Source organism: Lutjanus erythropterus, chromosome 6 (assembly GCF_056507025.1).
Source record: "Lutjanus erythropterus isolate fLutEry1 chromosome 6, fLutEry1.hap2, whole genome shotgun sequence".
NCBI classification, from domain to species: domain Eukaryota; kingdom Metazoa; phylum Chordata; class Actinopteri; order Lutjaniformes; family Lutjanidae; genus Lutjanus; species Lutjanus erythropterus.
Window position 1 is genome coordinate 41,746,941 of NC_139322.1, and position 18,308 is coordinate 41,765,248.

Genomic DNA, 18,308 nt, shown 5'->3' on the forward strand with positions numbered 1-18,308 from the left:
GCTTAGCACCTCCGCCCAAGGGCTCCATGGCTGGGCTCTGAGCCCACTTGAAGGACAGCTGCTTTGCTTTGCTTTGCTTTTCACAAGTGCGCAAGGCTCAGCCAAAGGGCAAAGCCTGCCAAAAATGGGTTCAACTCATTGGTGTTCCTCTCCACGGAAGTCTTTAGTAAAAGGCGAAAGACTTGTGCGCTTTGAAGAGAAACCCGAGTAAGTACAGCCCCTCTCCTCCGCGCCAGCCAAGACCTCTGTCGTCCCAGTCCCCGGCCTCACGGTAAGCCCGGCTTGGCTTAGCGTGCGCCAAACTCCCGGGCCACGCCCCTGCCCCTGCCCCTGGCCCCCAACACCCCCGACACTCTCACAGGCTCTATACAGGCAGTGGCTTCGCGGATAGGATGAGTCCCGGCTGTAGGGCGCAGGCTACCGAGCACCAGGGAGACTCAGGCGCCTCCAGACTCTCGCTGAGGATGGGCTGAAAACCCGGAAGGAAAACAGCCGGCACACTCAAAGGGGCATATAGGACCGCTCAAAATGGGGCAATATTCCCTCTCTGTCTGACTGTCCAAAGTGCAAACCTGGCTGCATTTTTGTCAGGCTTTGTCTTGCTCCTCTTTCCGTTCCGTTCCGAGTCGCGCTCCCTCCCCCTCCCCAGCCGTCAAGGCTCAAATGCAGTAATTTCAGAGCGCGAGTCCACAGGGACGCCAGCGAGCCAAGGCGGCGTTAAGGACGCTGTTCAGGCCGCGGTGCCGTCCACTTTGAACCCCGGTCTTTTTCGGTCTCCGGGCTTGCGGTTGAGCCACGGAGCCCTCAATCTGCACTGGTGTTTTGCTTTTCCACAAGGCAGGAGGAAGGTGCACCGTTCCCGGCGGCACTGCAATACCGGGTCGATGCGTGGAGTGAACGGAGCGAGCCCCTTTTTCAGCTCCCGGTGCTAAAAATCCCTTTAATATGTTGTCCCCTTATAGGGGACGTATCAGATATTAAACTGATAAGAACAGATACTACACTTGATCTTAGCCAAAAGGCCGAGAAGCGATGACCACCCAGCCCCTTGCTGCCCCACCTCACCTCCCGGAACAGTCCTCACCGGCCGCGGTGAAGCCGTTTCAACTGCGCACCAGAGGGGGCCGCTGCTTAGCACCTCCGCCCAAGGGCTCCATGGCTGGGCTCTGAGCCCACTTGAAGGACAGCTGCTTTGCTTTGCTTTGCTTTGCTTTGCTTTGCTTTGCTTTTCACAAGTGCGCAAGGCTCAGCCAAAGGGCAAAGCCTGCCAAAAATGGGTTCAACTCATTGGTGTTCCTCTCCACGGAAGTCTTTAGTAAAAGGCGAAAGACTTGTGCGCTTTGAAGAGAAACCCGAGTAAGTACAGCCTCTCTCCTCCGCGCCAGCCAAGATGTCTGTCGTCCCAGTCCCCGGCCTCACGGTAAGCCCGGCTTGGCTTAGCGTGCGCCAAACTCCCGGGCCACGCCCCTGCCCCTGCCCCTGGCCCCCAACACCCCCGACACTCTCACAGGCTCTATACAGGCAGTGGCTTCGCGGATAGGATGAGTCCCGGCTGTAGGGCGCAGGCTACCGAGCACCAGGGAGACTCAGGCGCCTCCAGACTCTCGCTGAGGACGGGCTGAAAACCCGGAAGGAAAACAGCCGGCACACTCAAAGGGGCATATAGGACCGCTCAAAATGGGGCAATATTCCCTCTCTGTCTGACTGTCCAAAGTGCAAACCTGGCTGCATTTTTGTCAGGCTTTGTCTTGCTCCTCTTTCCGTTCCGTTCCGTTCCGAGCCGCGCTCCCTCCCCCTCCCCAGCCGTCAAGGCTCAAATGCAGTAGTTTCAGAGCGCGAGTCCGCAGGGACGCCAGCGAGCCAAGGCGGCGTTAAGGACGCTGTTCAGGCCGCGGTGCCGTCCACTTTGAACCCCGGTCTTTTTCGGTCTCCGGGCTTGCGGTTGAGCCACGGAGCCCTCAATCTGCACTGGCGTTTTGCTTTTCCACAAGGCAGGAGGAGGGTGCACCGTTCCCGGCGGCACTGCAATACCGGGTCGATGCGTGGAGTGAACGGAGCGAGCCCCTTTTTCAGCTCCCGGTGCTAAAAATCCCTTTAATATGTTGTCCCCTTATAGGGGACGTATCAGATATTAAACTGATAAGAACAGATACTACACTTGATCTTAGCCAAAAGGCCGAGAAGCGATGACCCCCCAGCCCCTTGCTGCCCCACCCCACCTCCCGGAACAGTCCTCACCGGCCGCGGTGAAGCCGTTTCAACTGCGCACCAGAGGGGGCCGCTGCTTAGCACCTCCGCCCAAGGGCTCCATGGCTGGGCTCTGAGCCCACTTGAAGGACAGCTGCTTTGCTTTGCTTTGCTTTGCTTTTCACAAGTGCGCAAGGCTCAGCCAAAGGGCAAAGCCTGCCAAAAATGGGTTCAACTCATTGGTGTTCCTCTCCACGGAAGTCTTTAGTAAAAGGCGAAAGATTTGTGCGTTTTGAAGAGAAACCCGAGTAAGTACAGCCCCTCTCCTCCGCGCCAGCCAAGATGTCTGTCGTCCCAGTCCCCGGCCTCACGGTAAGCCCGGCTTGGCTTAGCGTGCGCCAAACTCCGGGGCCACGCCCCTGCCCCTGCCCCTGCCCCTGCCCCTGGCCCCCAACACCCCCGACACTCTCACAGGCTCTATACAGGCAGTGGCTTCGCGGATAGGATGAGTCCCGGCTGTAGGGCGCAGGCTACCGAGCACCAGGGAGACTCAGGCGCCTCCAGACTCTCGCTGAGGACGGGCTGAAAACCCGGAAGGAAAACAGCCGGCACACTCAAAGGGGCATATAGGACCGCTCAAAATGGGGCAATATTCCCTCTCTGTCTGACTGTCCAAAGTGCAAACCTGGCTGCATTTTTGTCAGGCTTTGTCTTGCTCCTCTTTCCGTTCCGTTCCGTTCCGAGCCGCGCTCCCTCCCCCTCCCCAGCCGTCAAGGCTCAAATGCAGTAGTTTCAGAGCGCGAGTCCGCAGGGACGCCAGCGAGCCAAGGCGGCGTTAAGGACGCTGTTCAGGCCGCGGTGCCGTCCACTTTGAACCCCGGTCTTTTTCGGTCTCCGGGCTTGCGGTTGAGCCACGGAGCCCTCAATCTGCACTGGCGTTTTGCTTTTCCACAAGGCAGGAGGAGGGTGCACCGTTCCCGGCGGCACTGCAATACCGGGTCGATGCGTGGAGTGAACGGAGCGAGCCCCTTTTTCAGCTCCCGGTGCTAAAAATCCCTTTAATATGTTGTCCCCTTATAGGGGACGTATCAGATATTAAACTGATAAGAACAGATACTACACTTGATCTTAGCCAAAAGGCCGAGAAGCGATGACCCCCCAGCCCCTTGCTGCCCCACCCCACCTCCCGGAACAGTCCTCACCGGCCGCGGTGAAGCCGTTTCAACTGCGCACCAGAGGGGGCCGCTGCTTAGCACCTCCGCCCAAGGGCTCCATGGCTGGGCTCTGAGCCCACTTGAAGGACAGCTGCTTTGCTTTGCTTTGCTTTTCACAAGTGCGCAAGGCTCAGCCAAAGGGCAAAGCCTGCCAAAAATGGGTTCAACTCATTGGTGTTCCTCTCCACGGAAGTCTTTAGTAAAAGGCGAAAGACTTGTGCGCTTTGAAGAGAAACCCGAGTAAGTACAGCCCCTCTCCTCCGCGCCAGCCAAGACCTCTGTCGTCCCAGTCCCCGGCCTCACGGTAAGCCCGGCTTGGCTTAGCGTGCGCCAAACTCCCGGGCCACGCCCCTGCCCCTGCCCCTGGCCCCCAACACCCCCGACACTCTCACAGGCTCTATACAGGCAGTGGCTTCGCGGATAGGATGAGTCCCGGCTGTAGGGCGCAGGCTACCGAGCACCAGGGAGACTCAGGCGCCTCCAGACTCTCGCTGAGGATGGGCTGAAAACCCGGAAGGAAAACAGCCGGCACACTCAAAGGGGCATATAGGACCGCTCAAAATGGGGCAATATTCCCTCTCTGTCTGACTGTCCAAAGTGCAAACCTGGCTGCATTTTTGTCAGGCTTTGTCTTGCTCCTCTTTCCGTTCCGTTCCGAGTCGCGCTCCCTCCCCCTCCCCAGCCGTCAAGGCTCAAATGCAGTAGTTTCAGAGCGCGAGTCCACAGGGACGCCAGCGAGCCAAGGCGGCGTTAAGGACGCTGTTCAGGCCGCGGTGCCGTCCACTTTGAACCCCGGTCTTTTTCGGTCTCCGGGCTTGCGGTTGAGCCACGGAGCCCTCAATCTGCACTGGTGTTTTGCTTTTCCACAAGGCAGGAGGAAGGTGCACCGTTCCCGGCGGCACTGCAATACCGGGTCGATGCGTGGAGTGAACGGAGCGAGCCCCTTTTTCAGCTCCCGGTGCTAAAAATCCCTTTAATATGTTGTCCCCTTATAGGGGACGTATCAGATATTAAACTGATAAGAACAGATACTACACTTGATCTTAGCCAAAAGGCCGAGAAGCGATGACCACCCAGCCCCTTGCTGCCCCACCCCACCTCCCGGAACAGTCCTCACCGGCCGCGGTGAAGCCGTTTCAACTGCGCACCAGAGGGGGCCGCTGCTTAGCACCTCTGCCCAAGGGCTCCATGGCTGGGCTCTGAGCCCACTTGAAGGACAGCTGCTTTGCTTTGCTTTGCTTTGCTTTGCTTTTCACAAGTGCGCAAGGCTCAGCCAAAGGGCAAAGCCTGCCAAAAATGGGTTCAACTCATTGGTGTTCCTCTCCACGGAAGTCTTTAGTAAAAGGCGAAAGACTTGTGCGCTTTGAAGAGAAACCCGAGTAAGTACAGCCCCTCTCCTCCGCGCCAGCCAAGATGTCTGTCGTCCCAGTCCCCGGCCTCACGGTAAGCCCGGCTTGGCTTAGCGTGCGCCAAACTCCCGGGCCACGCCCCTGCCCCTGCCCCTGGCCCCCAAGACCCCCGACACTCTCACAGGCTCTATACAGGCAGTGGCTTCGCGGATAGGATGAGTCCCGGCTGTAGGGCGCAGGCTACCGAGCACCAGGGAGACTCAGGCGCCTCCAGACTCTCGCTGAGGACGGGCTGAAAACCCGGAAGGAAAACAGCCGGCACACTCAAAGGGGCATATAGGACCGCTCAAAATGGGGCAATATTCCCTCTCTGTCTGACTGTCCAAAGTGCAAACCTGGCTGCATTTTTGTCAGGCTTTGTCTTGCTCCTCTTTCCGTTCCGTTCCGTTCCGAGCCGCGCTCCCTCCCCCTCCCCAGCCGTCAAGGCTCAAATGCAGTAGTTTCAGAGCGCGAGTCCGCAGGGACGCCAGCGAGCCAAGGCGGCGTTAAGGACGCTGTTCAGGCCGCGGTGCCGTCCACTTTGAACCCCGGTCTTTTTCGGTCTCCGGGCTTGCGGTTGAGCCACGGAGCCCTCAATCTGCACTGGCGTTTTGCTTTTCCACAAGGCAGGAGGAGGGTGCACCGTTCCCGGCGGCACTGCAATACCGGGTCGATGCGTGGAGTGAACGGAGCGAGCCCCTTTTTCAGCTCCCGGTGCTAAAAATCCCTTTAATATGTTGTCCCCTTATAGGGGACGTATCAGATATTAAACTGATAAGAACAGATACTACACTTGATCTTAGCCAAAAGGCCGAGAAGCGATGACCCCCCAGCCCCTTGCTGCCCCACCCCACCTCCCGGAACAGTCCTCACCGGCCGCGGTGAAGCCGTTTCAACTGCGCACCAGAGGGGGCCGCTGCTTAGCACCTCCGCCCAAGGGCTCCATGGCTGGGCTCTGAGCCCACTTGAAGGACAGCTGCCTTGCTTTGCTTTGCTTTGCTTTGCTTTGCTTTTCACAAGTGCGCAAGGCTCAGCCAAAGGGCAAAGCCTGCCAAAAATGGGTTCAACTCATTGGTGTTCCTCTCCACGGAAGTCTTTAGTAAAAGGCGAAAGACTTGTGCGCTTTGAAGAGAAACCCGAGTAAGTACAGCCCCTCTCCTCCGCGCCAGCCAAGATGTCTGTCGTCCCAGTCCCCGGCCTCACGGTAAGCCCGGCTTGGCTTAGCGTGCGCCAAACTCCCGGGCCACGCCCCTGCCCCTGCCCCTGGCCCCCAACACCCCCGACACTCTCACAGGCTCTATACAGGCAGTGGCTTCGCGGATAGGATGAGTCCCGGCTGTAGGGCGCAGGCTACCGAGCACCAGGGAGACTCAGGCGCCTCCAGACTCTCGCTGAGGACGGGCTGAAAACCCGGAAGGAAAACAGCCGGCACACTCAAAGGGGCATATAGGACCGCTCAAAATGGGGCAATATTCCCTCTCTGTCTGACTGTCCAAAGTGCAAACCTGGCTGCATTTTTGTCAGGCTTTGTCTTGCTCCTCTTTCCGTTCCGTTCCGTTCCGAGCCGCGCTCCCTCCCCCTCCCCAGCCGTCAAGGCTCAAATGCAGTAGTTTCAGAGCGCGAGTCCGCAGGGACGCCAGCGAGCCAAGGCGGCGTTAAGGACGCTGTTCAGGCCGCGGTGCCGTCCACTTTGAACCCCGGTCTTTTTCGGTCTCCGGGCTTGCGGTTGAGCCACGGAGCCCTCAATCTGCACTGGCGTTTTTGCTTTTCCACAAGGCAGGAGGAGGGTGCACCGTTCCCGGCGGCACTGCAATACCGGGTCGATGCGTGGAGTGAACGGAGCGAGCCCCTTTTTCAGCTCCCGGTGCTAAAAATCCCTTTAATATGTTGTCCCCTTATAGGGGACGTATCAGATATTAAACTGATAAGAACAGATACTACACTTGATCTTAGCCAAAAGGCCGAGAAGCGATGACCCCCCAGCCCCTTGCTGCCCCACCCCACCTCCCGGAACAGTCCTCACCGGCCGCGGTGAAGCCGTTTCAACTGCGCACCAGAGGGGGCCGCTGCTTAGCACCTCCGCCCAAGGGCTCCATGGCTGGGCTCTGAGCCCACTTGAAGGACAGCTGCTTTGCTTTGCTTTGCTTTGCTTTGCTTTTCACAAGTGCGCAAGGCTCAGCCAAAGGGCAAAGCCTGCCAAAAATGGGTTCAACTCATTGGTGTTCCTCTCCACGGAAGTCTTTAGTAAAAGGCGAAAGACTTGTGCGCTTTGAAGAGAAACCCGAGTAAGTACAGCCCCTCTCCTCCGCGCCAGCCAAGACGTCTGTCGTCCCAGTCCCCGGCCTCACGGTAAGCCCGGCTTGGCTTAGCGTGCGCCAAACTCCCGGGCCACGCCCCTGCCCCTGCCCCTGGCCCCCAACACCCCCGACACTCTCACAGGCTCTATACAGGCAGTGGCTTCGCGGATAGGATGAGTCCCGGCTGTAGGGCGCAGGCTACCGAGCACCAGGGAGACTCAGGCGCCTCCAGACTCTCGCTGAGGACGGGCTGAAAACCCGGAAGGAAAACAGCCGGCACACTCAAAGGGGCATATAGGACCGCTCAAAATGGGGCAATATTCCCTCTCTGTCTGACTGTCCAAAGTGCAAACCTGGCTGCATTTTTGTCAGGCTTTGTCTTGCTCCTCTTTCCGTTCCGTTCCGTTCCGAGCCGCGCTCCCTCCCCCTCCCCAGCCGTCAAGGCTCAAATGCAGTAGTTTCAGAGCGCGAGTCCGCAGGGACGCCAGCGAGCCAAGGCGGCGTTAAGGACGCTGTTCAGGCCGCGGTGCCGTCCACTTTGAACCCCGGTCTTTTTCGGTCTCCGGGCTTGCGGTTGAGCCACGGAGCCCTCAATCTGCACTGGCGTTTTGCTTTTCCACAAGGCAGGAGGAGGGTGCACCGTTCCCGGCGGCACTGCAATACCGGGTCGATGCGTGGAGTGAACGGAGCGAGCCCCTTTTTCAGCTCCCGGTGCTAAAAATCCCTTTAATATGTTGTCCCCTTATAGGGGACGTATCAGATATTAAACTGATAAGAACAGATACTACACTTGATCTTAGCCAAAAGGCCGAGAAGCGATGACCCCCCAGCCCCTTGCTGCCCCACCCCACCTCCCGGAACAGTCCTCACCGGCCGCGGTGAAGCCGTTTCAACTGCGCACCAGAGGGGGCCGCTGCTTAGCACCTCCGCCCAAGGGCTCCATGGCTGGGCTCTGAGCCCACTTGAAGGACAGCTGCTTTGCTTTGCTTTGCTTTGCTTTGCTTTTCACAAGTGCGCAAGGCTCAGCCAAAGGGCAAAGCCTGCCAAAAATGGGTTCAACTCATTGGTGTTCCTCTCCATGGAAGTCTTTAGTAAAAGGCGAAAGACTTGTGCGCTTTGAAGAGAAACCCGAGTAAGTACAGCCCCTCTCCTCCGCGCCAGCCAAGACGTCTGTCGTCCCAGTCCCCGGCCTCACGGTAAGCCCGGCTTGGCTTAGCGTGCGCCAAACTCCCGGGCCACGCCCCTGCCCCTGCCCCTGGCCCCCAACACCCCCGACACTCTCACAGGCTCTATACAGGCAGTGGCTTCGCGGATAGGATGAGTCCCGGCTGTAGGGCGCAGGCTACCGAGCACCAGGGAGACTCAGGCGCCTCCAGACTCTCGCTGAGGACGGGCTGAAAACCCGGAAGGAAAACAGCCGGCACACTCAAAGGGGCATATAGGACCGCTCAAAATGGGGCAATATTCCCTCTCTGTCTGACTGTCCAAAGTGCAAACCTGGCTGCATTTTTGTCAGGCTTTGTCTTGCTCCTCTTTCCGTTCCGTTCCGTTCCGAGCCGCGCTCCCTCCCCCTCCCCAGCCGTCAAGGCTCAAATGCAGTAGTTTCAGAGCGCGAGTCCGCAGGGACGCCAGCGAGCCAAGGCGGCGTTAAGGACGCTGTTCAGGCCGCGGTGCCGTCCACTTTGAACCCCGGTCTTTTTCGGTCTCCGGGCTTGCGGTTGAGCCACGGAGCCCTCAATCTGCACTGGCGTTTTGCTTTTCCACAAGGCAGGAGGAGGGTGCACCGTTCCCGGCGGCACTGCAATACCGGGTCGATGCGTGGAGTGAACGGAGCGAGCCCCTTTTTCAGCTCCCGGTGCTAAAAATCCCTTTAATATGTTGTCCCCTTATAGGGGACGTATCAGATATTAAACTGATAAGAACAGATACTACACTTGATCTTAGCCAAAAGGCCGAGAAGCGATGACCCCCCAGCCCCTTGCTGCCCCACCCCACCTCCCGGAACAGTCCTCACCGGCCGCGGTGAAGCCGTTTCAACTGCGCACCAGAGGGGGCCGCTGCTTAGCACCTCCGCCCAAGGGCTCCATGGCTGGGCTCTGAGCCCACTTGAAGGACAGCTGCTTTGCTTTGCTTTGCTTTGCTTTGCTTTTCACAAGTGCGCAAGGCTCAGCCAAAGGGCAAAGCCTGCCAAAAATGGGTTCAACTCATTGGTGTTCCTCTCCATGGAAGTCTTTAGTAAAAGGCGAAAGACTTGTGCGCTTTGAAGAGAAACCCGAGTAAGTACAGCCCCTCTCCTCCGCGCCAGCCAAGACGTCTGTCGTCCCAGTCCCCGGCCTCACGGTAAGCCCGGCTTGGCTTAGCGTGCGCCAAACTCCCGGGCCACGCCCCTGCCCCTGCCCCTGGCCCCCAACACCCCCGACACTCTCACAGGCTCTATACAGGCAGTGGCTTCGCGGATAGGATGAGACCCGGCTGTAGGGCGCAGGCTACCGAGCACCAGGGAGACTCAGGCGCCTCCAGACTCTCGCTGAGGACGGGCTGAAAACCCGGAAGGAAAACAGCCGGCACACTCAAAGGGGCATATAGGACCGCTCAAAATGGGGCAATATTCCCTCTCTGTCTGACTGTCCAAAGTGCAAACCTGGCTGCATTTTTGTCAGGCTTTGTCTTGCTCCTCTTTCCGTTCCGTTCCGTTCCGAGCCGCGCTCCCTCCCCCTCCCCAGCCGTCAAGGCTCAAATGCAGTAGTTTCAGAGCGCGAGTCCGCAGGGACGCCAGCGAGCCAAGGCGGCGTTAAGGACGCTGTTCAGGCCGCGGTGCCGTCCACTTTGAACCCCGGTCTTTTTCGGTCTCCGGGCTTGCGGTTGAGCCACGGAGCCCTCAATCTGCACTGGCGTTTTGCTTTTCCACAAGGCAGGAGGAGGGTGCACCGTTCCCGGCGGCACTGCAATACCGGGTCGATGCGTGGAGTGAACGGAGCGAGCCCCTTTTTCAGCTCCCGGTGCTAAAAATCCCTTTAATATGTTGTCCCCTTATAGGGGACGTATCAGATATTAAACTGATAAGAACAGATACTACACTTGATCTTAGCCAAAAGGCCGAGAAGCGATGACCCCCCAGCCCCTTGCTGCCCCACCCCACCTCCCGGAACAGTCCTCACCGGCCGCGGTGAAGCCGTTTCAACTGCGCACCAGAGGGGGCCGCTGCTTAGCACCTCCGCCCAAGGGCTCCATGGCTGGGCTCTGAGCCCACTTGAAGGACAGCTGCTTTGCTTTGCTTTGCTTTGCTTTGCTTTTCACAAGTGCGCAAGGCTCAGCCAAAGGGCAAAGCCTGCCAAAAATGGGTTCAACTCATTGGTGTTCCTCTCCATGGAAGTCTTTAGTAAAAGGCGAAAGACTTGTGCGCTTTGAAGAGAAACCCGAGTAAGTACAGCCCCTCTCCTCCGCGCCAGCCAAGACGTCTGTCGTCCCAGTCCCCGGCCTCACGGTAAGCCCGGCTTGGCTTAGCGTGCGCCAAACTCCCGGGCCACGCCCCTGCCCCTGCCCCTGGCCCCCAACACCCCCGACACTCTCACAGGCTCTATACAGGCAGTGGCTTCGCGGATAGGATGAGTCCCGGCTGTAGGGCGCAGGCTACCGAGCACCAGGGAGACTCAGGCGCCTCCAGACTCTCGCTGAGGACGGGCTGAAAACCCGGAAGGAAAACAGCCGGCACACTCAAAGGGGCATATAGGACCGCTCAAAATGGGGCAATATTCCCTCTCTGTCTGACTGTCCAAAGTGCAAACCTGGCTGCATTTTTGTCAGGCTTTGTCTTGCTCCTCTTTCCGTTCCGTTCCGTTCCGAGCCGCGCTCCCTCCCCCTCCCCAGCCGTCAAGGCTCAAATGCAGTAGTTTCAGAGCGCGAGTCCGCAGGGACGCCAGCGAGCCAAGGCGGCGTTAAGGACGCTGTTCAGGCCGCGGTGCCGTCCACTTTGAACCCCGGTCTTTTTCGGTCTCCGGGCTTGCGGTTGAGCCACGGAGCCCTCAATCTGCACTGGCGTTTTGCTTTTCCACAAGGCAGGAGGAGGGTGCACCGTTCCCGGCGGCACTGCAATACCGGGTCGATGCGTGGAGTGAACGGAGCGAGCCCCTTTTTCAGCTCCCGGTGCTAAAAATCCCTTTAATATGTTGTCCCCTTATAGGGGACGTATCAGATATTAAACTGATAAGAACAGATACTACACTTGATCTTAGCCAAAAGGCCGAGAAGCGATGACCCCCCAGCCCCTTGCTGCCCCACCCCACCTCCCGGAACAGTCCTCACCGGCCACGGTGAAGCCGTTTCAACTGCGCACCAGAGGGGGCCGCTGCTTAGCACCTCCGCCCAAGGGCTCCATGGCTGGGCTCTGAGCCCACTTGAAGGACAGCTGCTTTGCTTTGCTTTGCTTTTCACAAGTGCGCAAGGCTCAGCCAAAGGGCAAAGCCTGCCAAAAATGGGTTCAACTCATTGGTGTTCCTCTCCACGGAAGTCTTTAGTAAAAGGCGAAAGACTTGTGCGCTTTGAAGAGAAACCCGAGTAAGTACAGCCCCTCTCCTCCGCGCCAGCCAAGACCTCTGTCGTCCCAGTCCCCGGCCTCAGGGTAAGCCCGGCTTGGCTTAGCGTGCGCCAAACTCCCGGGCCACGCCCCTGCCCCTGCCCCTGGCCCCCAACACCCCCGACACTCTCACAGGCTCTATACAGGCAGTGGCTTCGCGGATAGGATGAGTCCCGGCTGTAGGGCGCAGGCTACCGAGCACCAGGGAGACTCAGGCGCCTCCAGACTCTCGCTGAGGATGGGCTGAAAACCCGGAAGGAAAACAGCCGGCACACTCAAAGGGGCATATAGGACCGCTCAAAATGGGGCAATATTCCCTCTCTGTCTGACTGTCCAAAGTGCAAACCTGGCTGCATTTTTGTCAGGCTTTGTCTTGCTCCTCTTTCCGTTCCGTTCCGAGCCGCGCTCCCTCCCCCTCCCCAGCCGTCAAGGCTCAAATGCAGTAGTTTCAGAGCGCGAGTCCGCAGGGACGCCAGCGAGCCAAGGCGGCGTTAAGGACGCTGTTCAGGCCGCGGTGCCGTCCACTTTGAACCCCGGTCTTTTTCGGTCTCCGGGCTTGCGGTTGAGCCACGGAGCCCTCAATCTGCACTGGCGTTTTGCTTTTCCACAAGGCAGGAGGAAGGTGCACCGTTCCCGGCGGCACTGCAATACCGGGTCGATGCGTGGAGTGAACGGAGCGAGCCCCTTTTTCAGCTCCCGGTGCTAAAAATCCCTTTAATATGTTGTCCCCTTATAGGGGACGTATCAGATATTAAACTGATAAGAACAGATACTACACTTGATCTTAGCCAAAAGGCCGAGAAGCGATGACCACCCAGCCCCTTGCTGCCCCACCCCACCTCCCGGAACAGTCCTCACCGGCCGCGGTGAAGCCGTTTCAACTGCGCACCAGAGGGGGCCGCTGCTTAGCACCTCTGCCCAAGGGCTCCATGGCTGGGCTCTGAGCCCACTTGAAGGACAGCTGCTTTGCTTTGCTTTGCTTTGCTTTGCTTTTCACAAGTGCGCAAGGCTCAGCCAAAGGGCAAAGCCTGCCAAAAATGGGTTCAACTCATTGGTGTTCCTCTCCACGGAAGTCTTTAGTAAAAGGCGAAAGACTTGTGCGCTTTGAAGAGAAACCCGAGTAAGTACAGCCCCTCTCCTCCGCGCCAGCCAAGATGTCTGTCGTCCCAGTCCCCGGCCTCACGGTAAGCCCGGCTTGGCTTAGCGTGCGCCAAACTCCCGGGCCACGCCCCTGCCCCTGCCCCTGGCCCCCAACACCCCCGACACTCTCACAGGCTCTATACAGGCAGTGGCTTCGCGGATAGGATGAGTCCCGGCTGTAGGGCGCAGGCTACCGAGCACCAGGGAGACTCAGGCGCCTCCAGACTCTCGCTGAGGACGGGCTGAAAACCCGGAAGGAAAACAGCCGGCACACTCAAAGGGGCATATAGGACCGCTCAAAATGGGGCAATATTCCCTCTCTGTCTGACTGTCCAAAGTGCAAACCTGGCTGCATTTTTGTCAGGCTTTGTCTTGCTCCTCTTTCCGTTCCGTTCCGTTCCGAGCCGCGCTCCCTCCCCCTCCCCAGCCGTCAAGGCTCAAATGCAGTAGTTTCAGAGCGCGAGTCCGCAGGGACGCCAGCGAGCCAAGGCGGCGTTAAGGACGCTGTTCAGGCCGCGGTGCCGTCCACTTTGAACCCCGGTCTTTTTCGGTCTCCGGGCTTGCGGTTGAGCCACGGAGCCCTCAATCTGCACTGGCGTTTTTGCTTTTCCACAAGGCAGGAGGAGGGTGCACCGTTCCCGGCGGCACTGCAATACCGGGTCGATGCGTGGAGTGAACGGAGCGAGCCCCTTTTTCAGCTCCCGGTGCTAAAAATCCCTTTAATATGTTGTCCCCTTATAGGGGACGTATCAGATATTAAACTGATAAGAACAGATACTACACTTGATCTTAGCCAAAAGGCCGAGAAGCGATGACCCCCCAGCCCCTTGCTGCCCCACCCCACCTCCCGGAACAGTCCTCACCGGCCGCGGTGAAGCCGTTTCAACTGCGCACCAGAGGGGGCCGCTGCTTAGCACCTCCGCCCAAGGGCTCCATGGCTGGGCTCTGAGCCCACTTGAAGGACAGCTGCTTTGCTTTGCTTTGCTTTGCTTTGCTTTTCACAAGTGCGCAAGGCTCAGCCAAAGGGCAAAGCCTGCCAAAAATGGGTTCAACTCATTGGTGTTCCTCTCCACGGAAGTCTTTAGTAAAAGGCGAAAGACTTGTGCGCTTTGAAGAGAAACCCGAGTAAGTACAGCCCCTCTCCTCCGCGCCAGCCAAGACGTCTGTCGTCCCAGTCCCCGGCCTCACGGTAAGCCCGGCTTGGCTTAGCGTGCGCCAAACTCCCGGGCCACGCCCCTGCCCCTGCCCCTGGCCCCCAACACCCCCGACACTCTCACAGGCTCTATACAGGCAGTGGCTTCGCGGATAGGATGAGTCCCGGCTGTAGGGCGCAGGCTACCGAGCACCAGGGAGACTCAGGCGCCTCCAGACTCTCGCTGAGGACGGGCTGAAAACCCGGAAGGAAAACAGCCGGCACACTCAAAGGGGCATATAGGACCGCTCAAAATGGGGCAATATTCCCTCTCTGTCTGACTGTCCAAAGTGCAAACCTGGCTGCATTTTTGTCAGGCTTTGTCTTGCTCCTCTTTCCGTTCCGTTCCGTTCCGAGCCGCGCTCCCTCCCCCTCCCCAGCCGTCAAGGCTCAAATGCAGTAGTTTCAGAGCGCGAGTCCGCAGGGACGCCAGCGAGCCAAGGCGGCGTTAAGGACGCTGTTCAGGCCGCGGTGCCGTCCACTTTGAACCCCGGTCTTTTTCGGTCTCCGGGCTTGCGGTTGAGCCACGGAGCCCTCAATCTGCACTGGCGTTTTGCTTTTCCACAAGGCAGGAGGAGGGTGCACCGTTCCCGGCGGCACTGCAATACCGGGTCGATGCGTGGAGTGAACGGAGCGAGCCCCTTTTTCAGCTCCCGGTGCTAAAAATCCCTTTAATATGTTGTCCCCTTATAGGGGACGTATCAGATATTAAACTGATAAGAACAGATACTACACTTGATCTTAGCCAAAAGGCCGAGAAGCGATGACCCCCCAGCCCCTTGCTGCCCCACCCCACCTCCCGGAACAGTCCTCACCGGCCGCGGTGAAGCCGTTTCAACTGCGCACCAGAGGGGGCCGCTGCTTAGCACCTCCGCCCAAGGGCTCCATGGCTGGGCTCTGAGCCCACTTGAAGGACAGCTGCTTTGCTTTGCTTTGCTTTGCTTTGCTTTTCACAAGTGCGCAAGGCTCAGCCAAAGGGCAAAGCCTGCCAAAAATGGGTTCAACTCATTGGTGTTCCTCTCCATGGAAGTCTTTAGTAAAAGGCGAAAGACTTGTGCGCTTTGAAGAGAAACCCGAGTAAGTACAGCCCCTCTCCTCCGCGCCAGCCAAGACGTCTGTCGTCCCAGTCCCCGGCCTCACGGTAAGCCCGGCTTGGCTTAGCGTGCGCCAAACTCCCGGGCCACGCCCCTGCCCCTGCCCCTGGCCCCCAACACCCCCGACACTCTCACAGGCTCTATACAGGCAGTGGCTTCGCGGATAGGATGAGTCCCGGCTGTAGGGCGCAGGCTACCGAGCACCAGGGAGACTCAGGCGCCTCCAGACTCTCGCTGAGGACGGGCTGAAAACCCGGAAGGAAAACAGCCGGCACACTCAAAGGGGCATATAGGACCGCTCAAAATGGGGCAATATTCCCTCTCTGTCTGACTGTCCAAAGTGCAAACCTGGCTGCATTTTTGTCAGGCTTTGTCTTGCTCCTCTTTCCGTTCCGTTCCGTTCCGAGCCGCGCTCCCTCCCCCTCCCCAGCCGTCAAGGCTCAAATGCAGTAGTTTCAGAGCGCGAGTCCGCAGGGACGCCAGCGAGCCAAGGCGGCGTTAAGGACGCTGTTCAGGCCGCGGTGCCGTCCACTTTGAACCCCGGTCTTTTTCGGTCTCCGGGCTTGCGGTTGAGCCACGGAGCCCTCAATCTGCACTGGCGTTTTGCTTTTCCACAAGGCAGGAGGAGGGTGCACCGTTCCCGGCGGCACTGCAATACCGGGTCGATGCGTGGAGTGAACGGAGCGAGCCCCTTTTTCAGCTCCCGGTGCTAAAAATCCCTTTAATATGTTGTCCCCTTATAGGGGACGTATCAGATATTAAACTGATAAGAACAGATACTACACTTGATCTTAGCCAAAAGGCCGAGAAGCGATGACCCCCCAGCCCCTTGCTGCCCCACCCCACCTCCCGGAACAGTCCTCACCGGCCGCGGTGAAGCCGTTTCAACTGCGCACCAGAGGGGGCCGCTGCTTAGCACCTCCGCCCAAGGGCTCCATGGCTGGGCTCTGAGCCCACTTGAAGGACAGCTGCTTTGCTTTGCTTTGCTTTGCTTTGCTTTGCTTTTCACAAGTGCGCAAGGCTCAGCCAAAGGGCAAAGCCTGCCAAAAATGGGTTCAACTCATTGGTGTTCCTCTCCATGGAAGTCTTTAGTAAAAGGCGAAAGACTTGTGCGCTTTGAAGAGAAACCCGAGTAAGTACAGCCCCTCTCCTCCGCGCCAGCCAAGACGTCTGTCGTCCCAGTCCCCGGCCTCACGGTAAGCCCGGCTTGGCTTAGCGTGCGCCAAACTCCCGGGCCACGCCCCTGCCCCTGCCCCTGGCCCCCAACACCCCCGACACTCTCACAGGCTCTATACAGGCAGTGGCTTCGCGGATAGGATGAGTCCCGGCTGTAGGGCGCAGGCTACCGAGCACCAGGGAGACTCAGGCGCCTCCAGACTCTCGCTGAGGACGGGCTGAAAACCCGGAAGGAAAACAGCCGGCACACTCAAAGGGGCATATAGGACCGCTCAAAATGGGGCAATATTCCCTCTCTGTCTGACTGTCCAAAGTGCAAACCTGGCTGCATTTTTGTCAGGCTTTGTCTTGCTCCTCTTTCCGTTCCGTTCCGTTCCGAGCCGCGCTCCCTCCCCCTCCCCAGCCGTCAAGGCTCAAATGCAGTAGTTTCAGAGCGCGAGTCCGCAGGGACGCCAGCGAGCCAAGGCGGCGTTAAGGACGCTGTTCAGGCCGCGGTGCCGTCCACTTTGAACCCCGGTCTTTTTCGGTCTCCGGGCTTGCGGTTGAGCCACGGAGCCCTCAATCTGCACTGGCGTTTTGCTTTTCCACAAGGCAGGAGGAGGGTGCACCGTTCCCGGCGGCACTGCAATACCGGGTCGATGCGTGGAGTGAACGGAGCGAGCCCCTTTTTCAGCTCCCGGTGCTAAAAATCCCTTTAATATGTTGTCCCCTTATAGGGGACGTATCAGATATTAAACTGATAAGAACAGATACTACACTTGATCTTAGCCAAAAGGCCGAGAAGCGATGACCCCCCAGCCCCTTGCTGCCCCACCCCACCTCCCGGAACAGTCCTCACCGGCCACGGTGAAGCCGTTTCAACTGCGCACCAGAGGGGGCCGCTGCTTAGCACCTCCGCCCAAGGGCTCCATGGCTGGGCTCTGAGCCCACTTGAAGGACAGCTGCTTTGCTTTGCTTTGCTTTTCACAAGTGCGCAAGGCTCAGCCAAAGGGCAAAGCCTGCCAAAAATGGGTTCAACTCATTGGTGTTCCTCTCCACGGAAGTCTTTAGTAAAAGGCGAAAGACTTGTGCGCTTTGAAGAGAAACCCGAGTAAGTACAGCCCCTCTCCTCCGCGCCAGCCAAGATGTCTGTCGTCCCAGTCCCCGGCCTCACGGTAAGCCCGGCTTGGCTTAGCGTGCGCCAAACTCCCGGGCCACGCCCCTGCCCCTGCCCCTGGCCCCAAACACCCCCGACACTCTCACAGGCTCTATACAGGCAGTGGCTTCGCGGATAGGATGAGTCCCGGCTGTAGGGCGCAGGCTACCGAGCACCAGGGAGACTCAGGCGCCTCCAGACTCTCGCTGAGGACGGGCTGAAAACCCGGAAGGAAAACAGCTGGCACACTCAAAGGGGCATATAGGACCGCTCAAAATGGGGCAATATTCCCTCTCTGTCTGACTGTCCAAAGTGCAAACCTGGCTGCATTTTTGTCAGGCTTTGTCTTGCTCCTCTTTCCGTTCCGTTCCGTTCCGAGCCGCGCTCCCTCCCCCTCCCCAGCCGTCAAGGCTCAAATGCAGTAGTTTCAGAGCGCGAGTCCGCAGGGACGCCAGCGAGCCAAGGCGGCGTTAAGGACGCTGTTCAGGCCGCGGTGCCGTCCACTTTGAACCCCGGTCTTTTTCGGTCTCCGGGCTTGCGGTTGAGCCACGGAGCCCTCAATCTGCACTGGCGTTTTGCTTTTCCACAAGGCAGGAGGAGGGTGCACCGTTCCCGGCGGCACTGCAATACCGGGTCGATGCGTGGAGTGAACGGAGCGAGCCCCTTTTTCAGCTCCCGGTGCTAAAAATCCCTTTAATATGTTGTCCCCTTATAGGGGACGTATCAGATATTAAACTGATAAGAACAGATACTACACTTGATCTTAGCCAAAAGGCCGAGAAGCGATGACCCCCCAGCCCCTTGCTGCCCCACCCCACCTCCCGGAACAGTCCTCACCGGCCGCGGTGAAGCCGTTTCAACTGCGCACCAGAGGGGGCCGCTGCTTAGCACCTCCGCCCAAGGGCTCCATGG

The 18,308-nt window shown here is 58.7% G+C and overlaps 32 non-coding genes across 32 annotated transcripts; all 32 read right to left on the minus strand.

Annotated features, from left to right (window-relative positions):
• Positions 1 to 96: 96 nt before the first annotated feature.
• LOC146325985 (U5 spliceosomal RNA) lies at positions 97 to 211 on the minus strand. The gene has a single exon (XR_014771027.1). It is a non-coding gene; the product is annotated as a U5 spliceosomal RNA (small nuclear RNA).
• A 632-nt stretch (positions 212 to 843) lies between these two features.
• LOC146325986 (U2 spliceosomal RNA) lies at positions 844 to 1,034 on the minus strand. Its single transcript, XR_014770861.1, has one exon. It is a non-coding gene; the product is annotated as a U2 spliceosomal RNA (small nuclear RNA).
• A 211-nt stretch (positions 1,035 to 1,245) lies between these two features.
• On the minus strand, positions 1,246 to 1,360 carry LOC146325987 (U5 spliceosomal RNA). The gene has a single exon (XR_014771028.1). It is a non-coding gene; the product is annotated as a U5 spliceosomal RNA (small nuclear RNA).
• A 637-nt stretch (positions 1,361 to 1,997) lies between these two features.
• Positions 1,998 to 2,188, minus strand: LOC146325988 (U2 spliceosomal RNA). The gene has a single exon (XR_014770771.1). It is a non-coding gene; the product is annotated as a U2 spliceosomal RNA (small nuclear RNA).
• A 196-nt stretch (positions 2,189 to 2,384) lies between these two features.
• On the minus strand, positions 2,385 to 2,499 carry LOC146325989 (U5 spliceosomal RNA). The gene has a single exon (XR_014771140.1). It is a non-coding gene; the product is annotated as a U5 spliceosomal RNA (small nuclear RNA).
• Positions 2,500 to 3,148: 649 nt separating this feature from the next.
• Positions 3,149 to 3,339, minus strand: LOC146325990 (U2 spliceosomal RNA). The gene has a single exon (XR_014770772.1). It is a non-coding gene; the product is annotated as a U2 spliceosomal RNA (small nuclear RNA).
• A 191-nt stretch (positions 3,340 to 3,530) lies between these two features.
• On the minus strand, positions 3,531 to 3,645 carry LOC146325991 (U5 spliceosomal RNA). The gene has a single exon (XR_014771030.1). It is a non-coding gene; the product is annotated as a U5 spliceosomal RNA (small nuclear RNA).
• Positions 3,646 to 4,277: 632 nt separating this feature from the next.
• Positions 4,278 to 4,468, minus strand: LOC146325992 (U2 spliceosomal RNA). Its single transcript, XR_014770862.1, has one exon. It is a non-coding gene; the product is annotated as a U2 spliceosomal RNA (small nuclear RNA).
• A 201-nt stretch (positions 4,469 to 4,669) lies between these two features.
• Positions 4,670 to 4,784, minus strand: LOC146325993 (U5 spliceosomal RNA). Its single transcript, XR_014771031.1, has one exon. It is a non-coding gene; the product is annotated as a U5 spliceosomal RNA (small nuclear RNA).
• Positions 4,785 to 5,421: 637 nt separating this feature from the next.
• LOC146325994 (U2 spliceosomal RNA) lies at positions 5,422 to 5,612 on the minus strand. Its single transcript, XR_014770773.1, has one exon. It is a non-coding gene; the product is annotated as a U2 spliceosomal RNA (small nuclear RNA).
• A 206-nt stretch (positions 5,613 to 5,818) lies between these two features.
• LOC146325995 (U5 spliceosomal RNA) lies at positions 5,819 to 5,933 on the minus strand. Its single transcript, XR_014771032.1, has one exon. It is a non-coding gene; the product is annotated as a U5 spliceosomal RNA (small nuclear RNA).
• A 638-nt stretch (positions 5,934 to 6,571) lies between these two features.
• LOC146325996 (U2 spliceosomal RNA) lies at positions 6,572 to 6,762 on the minus strand. Its single transcript, XR_014770774.1, has one exon. It is a non-coding gene; the product is annotated as a U2 spliceosomal RNA (small nuclear RNA).
• Positions 6,763 to 6,963: 201 nt separating this feature from the next.
• On the minus strand, positions 6,964 to 7,078 carry LOC146325997 (U5 spliceosomal RNA). Its single transcript, XR_014771033.1, has one exon. It is a non-coding gene; the product is annotated as a U5 spliceosomal RNA (small nuclear RNA).
• A 637-nt stretch (positions 7,079 to 7,715) lies between these two features.
• Positions 7,716 to 7,906, minus strand: LOC146325998 (U2 spliceosomal RNA). The gene has a single exon (XR_014770775.1). It is a non-coding gene; the product is annotated as a U2 spliceosomal RNA (small nuclear RNA).
• Positions 7,907 to 8,107: 201 nt separating this feature from the next.
• Positions 8,108 to 8,222, minus strand: LOC146325999 (U5 spliceosomal RNA). The gene has a single exon (XR_014771142.1). It is a non-coding gene; the product is annotated as a U5 spliceosomal RNA (small nuclear RNA).
• Positions 8,223 to 8,859: 637 nt separating this feature from the next.
• LOC146326000 (U2 spliceosomal RNA) lies at positions 8,860 to 9,050 on the minus strand. The gene has a single exon (XR_014770776.1). It is a non-coding gene; the product is annotated as a U2 spliceosomal RNA (small nuclear RNA).
• A 201-nt stretch (positions 9,051 to 9,251) lies between these two features.
• LOC146326001 (U5 spliceosomal RNA) lies at positions 9,252 to 9,366 on the minus strand. Its single transcript, XR_014771143.1, has one exon. It is a non-coding gene; the product is annotated as a U5 spliceosomal RNA (small nuclear RNA).
• Positions 9,367 to 10,003: 637 nt separating this feature from the next.
• On the minus strand, positions 10,004 to 10,194 carry LOC146326002 (U2 spliceosomal RNA). Its single transcript, XR_014770777.1, has one exon. It is a non-coding gene; the product is annotated as a U2 spliceosomal RNA (small nuclear RNA).
• A 201-nt stretch (positions 10,195 to 10,395) lies between these two features.
• LOC146326003 (U5 spliceosomal RNA) lies at positions 10,396 to 10,510 on the minus strand. The gene has a single exon (XR_014771144.1). It is a non-coding gene; the product is annotated as a U5 spliceosomal RNA (small nuclear RNA).
• A 637-nt stretch (positions 10,511 to 11,147) lies between these two features.
• LOC146326004 (U2 spliceosomal RNA) lies at positions 11,148 to 11,338 on the minus strand. Its single transcript, XR_014770778.1, has one exon. It is a non-coding gene; the product is annotated as a U2 spliceosomal RNA (small nuclear RNA).
• Positions 11,339 to 11,529: 191 nt separating this feature from the next.
• Positions 11,530 to 11,644, minus strand: LOC146326005 (U5 spliceosomal RNA). Its single transcript, XR_014771034.1, has one exon. It is a non-coding gene; the product is annotated as a U5 spliceosomal RNA (small nuclear RNA).
• Positions 11,645 to 12,276: 632 nt separating this feature from the next.
• On the minus strand, positions 12,277 to 12,467 carry LOC146326006 (U2 spliceosomal RNA). The gene has a single exon (XR_014770863.1). It is a non-coding gene; the product is annotated as a U2 spliceosomal RNA (small nuclear RNA).
• A 201-nt stretch (positions 12,468 to 12,668) lies between these two features.
• Positions 12,669 to 12,783, minus strand: LOC146326007 (U5 spliceosomal RNA). Its single transcript, XR_014771035.1, has one exon. It is a non-coding gene; the product is annotated as a U5 spliceosomal RNA (small nuclear RNA).
• Positions 12,784 to 13,421: 638 nt separating this feature from the next.
• Positions 13,422 to 13,612, minus strand: LOC146326008 (U2 spliceosomal RNA). The gene has a single exon (XR_014770779.1). It is a non-coding gene; the product is annotated as a U2 spliceosomal RNA (small nuclear RNA).
• Positions 13,613 to 13,813: 201 nt separating this feature from the next.
• Positions 13,814 to 13,928, minus strand: LOC146326009 (U5 spliceosomal RNA). The gene has a single exon (XR_014771036.1). It is a non-coding gene; the product is annotated as a U5 spliceosomal RNA (small nuclear RNA).
• Positions 13,929 to 14,565: 637 nt separating this feature from the next.
• LOC146326010 (U2 spliceosomal RNA) lies at positions 14,566 to 14,756 on the minus strand. The gene has a single exon (XR_014770780.1). It is a non-coding gene; the product is annotated as a U2 spliceosomal RNA (small nuclear RNA).
• A 201-nt stretch (positions 14,757 to 14,957) lies between these two features.
• Positions 14,958 to 15,072, minus strand: LOC146326011 (U5 spliceosomal RNA). Its single transcript, XR_014771145.1, has one exon. It is a non-coding gene; the product is annotated as a U5 spliceosomal RNA (small nuclear RNA).
• Positions 15,073 to 15,709: 637 nt separating this feature from the next.
• Positions 15,710 to 15,900, minus strand: LOC146326012 (U2 spliceosomal RNA). The gene has a single exon (XR_014770782.1). It is a non-coding gene; the product is annotated as a U2 spliceosomal RNA (small nuclear RNA).
• A 206-nt stretch (positions 15,901 to 16,106) lies between these two features.
• Positions 16,107 to 16,221, minus strand: LOC146326013 (U5 spliceosomal RNA). The gene has a single exon (XR_014771146.1). It is a non-coding gene; the product is annotated as a U5 spliceosomal RNA (small nuclear RNA).
• A 637-nt stretch (positions 16,222 to 16,858) lies between these two features.
• LOC146326014 (U2 spliceosomal RNA) lies at positions 16,859 to 17,049 on the minus strand. The gene has a single exon (XR_014770783.1). It is a non-coding gene; the product is annotated as a U2 spliceosomal RNA (small nuclear RNA).
• A 191-nt stretch (positions 17,050 to 17,240) lies between these two features.
• Positions 17,241 to 17,355, minus strand: LOC146326015 (U5 spliceosomal RNA). Its single transcript, XR_014771037.1, has one exon. It is a non-coding gene; the product is annotated as a U5 spliceosomal RNA (small nuclear RNA).
• A 637-nt stretch (positions 17,356 to 17,992) lies between these two features.
• LOC146326016 (U2 spliceosomal RNA) lies at positions 17,993 to 18,183 on the minus strand. Its single transcript, XR_014770784.1, has one exon. It is a non-coding gene; the product is annotated as a U2 spliceosomal RNA (small nuclear RNA).
• Positions 18,184 to 18,308: the final 125 nt, after the last annotated feature.